A 6,645-nucleotide genomic window follows, 5' to 3' on the forward strand; every position below is an offset into this window, starting at 1 on the left:
CAGTACATCCTGTGCCTTATCCCCTCACTCGCCCTGAGGTGCGTGTCATCAGCCCGGTACCACCAGTGCCGGTCCCACGCATCAGGCCTCCAGTGCGCCTCCACAGTCCAGAGCTTCCGGCGACAGTTCCCAATCCAGAGCTTCCGGCGACAGTTCCCAGTCCGGAATCTCCTGAGACGGTCTACAGTCCGGAACCTCCTGAGACGGTCCACAGTCCAGAACCTCCAGCGACGTTCCCCGGTCCGGAGCCTCCAGCGACGGTCCAGAGCCTCCAGCGACGGTCGGCGGTCCAGAGCCTCCAGATTCGATTTACTAAAATTATGTGGAACTCTACTCTCGCTGCGCCTTGGTCCAATCTTTATGACGAACATGACACGTATTTTGTTGCCTTTATAACCTGGAATTAAAATTGATTTTTGGGGGTTTGTGTCATTTGATATACACAACATGCCTACCCCTTTGAAGATGCAATTTAGTTTTTTTGAAGCAAACAAGAAATAAGACAAAAAAATGGAAAACTTGAGCGTGCATAACTATTCACCCCCAAAGTCAATACATTGTAGAGCAACCTTTTGCAGCAATTACACCTGCAAATCTCTTGGGGTATGTCTCTGTATGCTTGGCACATCTAGCCACTGGGATTTTTGTCCATTCTTCAAGGCAAAACTGCTCCAGCTCCTTCAAGCTGGATAGGTTGCGCTGGTGTACAGCAATCTTTAAGTCATACCACAGATTCTCAATTGGATTGAGGTCTGGGCTTTGACTAGGCCATTCCAAGACATTTAAATGTTTCCCCTTAAACCACTTGAGTGTTGCTTTAGCAGTATGCTTAGGGTCATTGTCCTGCTGGAAGGTGAACCTCCGTCCCAGTCTCAAATCTCTGGAAGACAGAAACAGGTTGAAAAACATCCCCACAGCATGATGCTGCCACCAAATCAAATCAAATCAAATCAAATGTATTTATATAGCCCTTCGTACATCAGCTGATATCTCAAAGTGCTGTACAGAAACCCAGCCTAAAACCCCAAACAGCAAGCAATGCAGGTGTAGAAGCACGGTGGCTAGGAAAAACTCCCTAGAAAGGCCAAAACCTAGGAAGAAACCTAGAGAGGAACCAGGCTATGTGGGGTGGCCAGTCCTCTTCTGGCTGTGCCGGGTGGAGATTATAACAGAACATGGCCAAGATGTTCAAATGTTCATAAATGACCAACATGGTCGAATAATAATAAGGCAGAACAGTTGAAACTGGAGCAGCAGCACAGTCAGGTGGACTGGGGACAGCAAGGAGTCATCATGTCAGGTAGTCCTGGGGCATGGTCCTAGGGCTCAGGTCAGTTGAAACTGGAGCAGCAGCATGGCCAGGTGGACTGGGGACAGCAAGGAGTCATCATGTCAGGTAGTCCTGGGGCATGGTCCTAGGGCTCAGGTCCTCCGAGAGAGAGAAAGAAAGAGAGAAGGAGCGAATTAGAGAACGCACACTTAGATTCACACAGGACACCGAATAGGACAGGAGAAGTACTCCGGATATAACAAACTGACCCTAGCCCCCCGACACATAAACTACTGCAGCATAAATACTGGAGGCTGAGACAGGAGGGGTCAGGAGACACTGTGGCCCCATCCGAGGACACCCCGGACAGGGCCAAACAGGAAGGATATAACCCCACCCACTTTGCCAAAGCACAGCCCCCACACCACTAGAGGGATATCTTCAACCACCAACTTACCATCCTGAGACAAGGCTGAGTATAGCCCACAAATGCTTCACTGTGCTTCACTGTGGTGTTCACTGTGGATGGTGTTCTAGGGGTGATGAGAGGTGTTGGGTTTGCGCCAGACATAGCCAAAAAGCTACATTTTAGTCTCATCTGACCAGAGTAGCTTCTTCCATATGTTTTGGGAATCTCCCATATGTCTTTTGGCGAACATCAAATGTGTTTGCTTATTTTTTTCTTTAAGAAATTGCTTTTTTTCTGGCCACTCTTCCATAAAGCCCAGCTCTGAGGAGTGTACAGCTTAAAGTGGTCCTATGGACAGATACTCCAATCTCTGCAGTAGAGCGTTGCAGCTCCTTCAGGGTTATCTTTGGTCTTTTTGTTGCTTCTCTGATAAATGCCCTCCTTGCGGCCCTCTCTTGGCAGGTTTGTTATGGTGCCATATTATTTCCATTTTTGAATAATGGATTTAATAGTGTGATGTATCAGGGACTGCATCAGATATGTTTCTTCTGATGTATGTTTTTAATGTTGGACTCTTTAACGGTTGACATATCAGCAGGGCTGGGTAGGTTACTTTCTAAATGGAATCCATTACAGTTAATAATTACCTGTCCAAAATTGGAATCAGTACCAATTTTTCGATTACTTTCAGTTATTTTTAAATTAAATGTCCCCTTAAAATTCATTAGAAGAAGAAAAATAAGGAAGAAGACAATGAAAATGACCAATTCAACAACATCTATTGCAGGATAAATCAATGTTAGAGTTTACATAGCTGGCAATAAATAAATGTTGCATTTTATTTGATGGGTTATATAGGCTTCTAACCCATTGTTTTCTACATAAATACAGATAATAATAGGATTAGTATATAACTTTACATTAAAAGCAAAAGGCTGTCAGATTTCCAGTCATTCCAATTAATGTAATTCTTTGATCCTCCAAAATCGAACTTGTAAGTATAGATAAGCAAATTGTTTTACCTGAGCATAACCCAACAACTCAGGGCTTATTAGTCTACTCTGTTGTTTATGATTTTGTTGTCATGGAGGACTGATTGGGATCTTTGCTTGAAAAATAAATGCTGCTCTCATGGAATGGCATGCTTTAAGCACTATCGAAAAGTGCTATTTACATGTGAAGAATGAATGCCATGTGCTGCATTTGTTATAGGCCTATTGTTAACCTTTTTGTTGGTGACACTTTGATATCATGATCATTTGCAACTGTTTAAGTCTATCAAAAGAGTGCGAGCTTGAGCATGCCTCCATTAGGCCTATATGGATTTATTTTTATCAGCACAAAGTACATTGAACAATAAAAGCCCCATTCAAGGTCTTCTTAATTTAAACTCAATTTAGTATGTGGAGCACAATACCATGGAGGAGTTTAGAAGGGAGGAACTCCGTCTAACTTTTTTCCATAGACTAGGATCCACACTATGCAGCTGTTGCTAGAGCACATTTTTAAAGATACACTATGCAGAAATCGTTCCGCCATTTCCTGGTTGCAAAAATTTGAATATTTTGCTTAATTTCAGTTGACAAAACAAGCATGTATAGTGTAGAGAATCATTGTACCATCTAAACCGCTGTGAAAAGCAAAAATATTGTATTTTCAGCTGTTTGAAACTGGTGTACAAAACCCAAAGTAAAAGACGCAAAAACAAGACCTAAGAACAAGAAGAATAGTGATAGTGCACATGGAACAGATATACCGCTTCTTTTACTTGCTTTCAATGAAAGTGACAGATCTATAACACACATTTCTAAGTGAATTTGGTCGGGTCGCCCCAAATTCACATGTCCTGAAGCCACTCCTGCATTGTCTTTGCTGTGTACTTATGGTCGCTGTCCTGTTGGAAGGTGATCCTTCGCCCCAGTCTGAGGTCCTGAGCATTCTGGAGCAGGTTTTCATTAAGGGTCTCTCTGTACTATGCTCCATTCATCTTTCCCTTGATCCTGACTAGTCTCCCAGTCCCTGCTGCATTTGGAAAGTATTCAGACCCTTTCACTTTTTCACATTTTGTTACGTTACAGCCTTATTCTAAAATTGATTAAATCGTTTCCCCCCCTCATCAGTCTACTCACAATACCCCATAATGAAAAAGCAAAAACAGGTTTTTAGACATTTTTGCAAATGTATAAACAATTTAAAACTGAAATATCACATTGACTTAAGTATTCAGACCCAATACCCGGTACTTTGTTAAAGCACCTTTTTTCAGCGATTACAGCATTAAGTCTTCTTGGGTATGACGCTACAAGCTTGGCACACCTGTATTTGGGGTGTTTCTCCCATTCTTCTCTGCAGAACCTCTCAAGCTCTGTCAGGTTGGATGGGGAGCGTCGCTGCACAGCTATTTTCAGGTCTCTCCAGAGATGTTAGATCGAATTCAAGTCCGGGCTCTGGCTGGATTACTCAATTCAGAGACTTGTCCTGAAGCCACTCCTGCATTGTCTTTGCTGTATACTTATGATCACTGTCCTGTTGGAAGGTGATCCTTCACCCCAGTCTGAGGTCCTGAGCATTCTGGAGCGGGTTTTCATTAAGGATCTCTCTGTACTATGCTCCATTCATCTTTCCCTTGATCCTGACTAGTCTCCCAGTCCCTGCTGCTGAGAACATCCCCACAGCATGATTCTGCCACCAGCATCATCACGACTCAGGATATGACCCAGATGTAGACTCGGTAGGCATATAGTACAGTTCTAAGATGATTTATTAGAAACACGGGGCTTGAGAGCAGGTTGAGAGCAGGCAGAGGTTCATGATTAGGTCAGAGTCAGGCAGGTACAGGATGGCAGGCAGGCTCGGGGTCAGGGCAGGCAGAGGTTCATGATCAGGTCAGAGTCAGGCAGGTACAGGATGGCAGGCAGGCTCGGGGTCAGGGCAGGCAGAGGTTCATGATCAGGTCAGAGTCAGACCAGACAGGTACAGGATGGCAGGCAGGCTCGGGGTCAGGGCAGGCAGAGGTTCATGATCAGGTCAGAGTCAGGCAGGTACAGGATGGCAGGCAGGCTCGGGGTCAGGGCAGGCAGAGGTTCATGATCAGGTCAGAGTCAGGCAGGTACAGGATGGCAGGCAGGCTCGGGGTCAGGGCAGGCAGAGGTTCATGATCAGGTCAGAGTCAGACAGGTACAGGATGGCAGGCAGGCTCGGGGTCAGGGCAGGCAGAGGTTCATGATTAGGTCAGAGTCAGGCAGGTACAGGATGGCAGGCAGACTCGGGGTCAGGGCAGGCAGAGTTTCGTAATCTGTTCAGAATCAAGCAGGTACGGGACGGCAGGCCGACTCGGGGTCAGGGCAGGCAGAGGTACGTAATCTATTCAGAGTCAAGCAGGTACGGGACGGCAGGCAGACTCGGGGTCAGTGCAGGCAGAATGGTGAAAACCGGGAAAAACTAGGAAACAGAAATAGAGAAACAGGAAAGCGGGAAAGAACGCTGGTAAGACCTGGCAAGATAAGACGAACTGGCAACAGACAAACAGAGAACACAGGTATGAATGGGAAGATGGGGAGATGGGGAGATGGGAAGATGGGTGACACCTGGAAGGGGGTAGAGACAAGCACAAAGACAGGTGAAACAGATCAGGGTGTAACAACCATGCTTGACCGTAGGGATGGTATTGGCCAGGTGTTGAGCGGTGCCTGGTTTCCTCCAGACGTGACACTTGGCATTCAGACCAAAGAGTTCAATCTTGGTTTCATCAGACCAGAGAATGTTGGTTCTCATTGTCTGAGGAATCTTTAGGTGCATTTTGGCAAATTCCAAGCCGGCTGTCATGTGCCTTATTGAGGAGTGGCTTATGTCTGTGTCACTCTACCTTAAAGGTCTGATTGGTGGGGAGCTGCAGAGGTGGTTGTCCTTCTGGAAGGTTCTCCCATCTCCACAGAGGAACTCTGGAGCACTGTCAGAGTGACCATCGGGTTCTTGGTCAATTCCCTGACTAAGGCCCTTCTCTCGTCGATTGCTCAGTATGGCTGGGCGGCTCTAGGAAGAGTCTTAGTGGTTCCAAACTTTTTCCATTTAAGAATGATAGAGGCCACTATGTTCTTGGGGACAAGACATTTTTTGGTATCTTTCCCCAGAGCTGTACCTCGACACAATCGTGTCTCGGAGCTCTACGGACAATTCCTTCAACCTCATGGCTTGGTTTTAGCTCTGACATGCACTGTCAACTGTAGGACCTTATGTAGACAGGTGTGTGCCTTTCCAAATCATGTCCAATCAATTGAATTTACCGCAGGTGGACTCCAATCAAGTTGTAGAAACATCTCAAGCATGATCAATGGAAACAGGATGCACCTGAGCTCAATTTCGAAGGTCATAGCAAAGGGTCTGTATATTTATGTTTTTTATTTTTAATAAATTAGCAAACATTTCTAAAAACCTGTTTGTGCTTTGTCATTATGGGGAATTTAATCAATTTTAGAATAAGGCTGTAATGTAACAAAATGTGGAAAAGGTGAAGGGGTCTGAATACTTTCCGAATGCACTGTATTGCAGCACAGCCCTAGCTGTCTACTAGTCGCAAAAACAATGATTGTTAGGCAGCTTAAACTTATTTAATTCAACCATTATTGGGGTAAAATACACATATACATTTGTGAACAGCCATCCATAACAAGCACAATCCATCCGCAAGGCGGAAAAAGCTAAATGAGGGAAAAACAGTGTGATTAAATCATTGTGCTATGCAGATGTTAATGATAACCGTATCGCCTGTCGGCTGCACCACTGCTGTCATTTACCTCCAAGTGTTTATTCACATTGGATGTATAATCTTTGGATGCTGAGAGAAGAAAACTCTTGGACTATAACCTGCAAAAGCCTATTACTGCTCTTTTCCAGAAATCCATCAAACACATTTGGTGTGTCATCATAGTGGTCTCTGACTTGTGGTCAGACTTGCTCAGGCAGAACA

Source organism: Oncorhynchus nerka, linkage group LG9b (genome assembly GCF_034236695.1).
Source record: "Oncorhynchus nerka isolate Pitt River linkage group LG9b, Oner_Uvic_2.0, whole genome shotgun sequence".
NCBI classification, from domain to species: Eukaryota; Metazoa; Chordata; class Actinopteri; order Salmoniformes; family Salmonidae; genus Oncorhynchus; species Oncorhynchus nerka.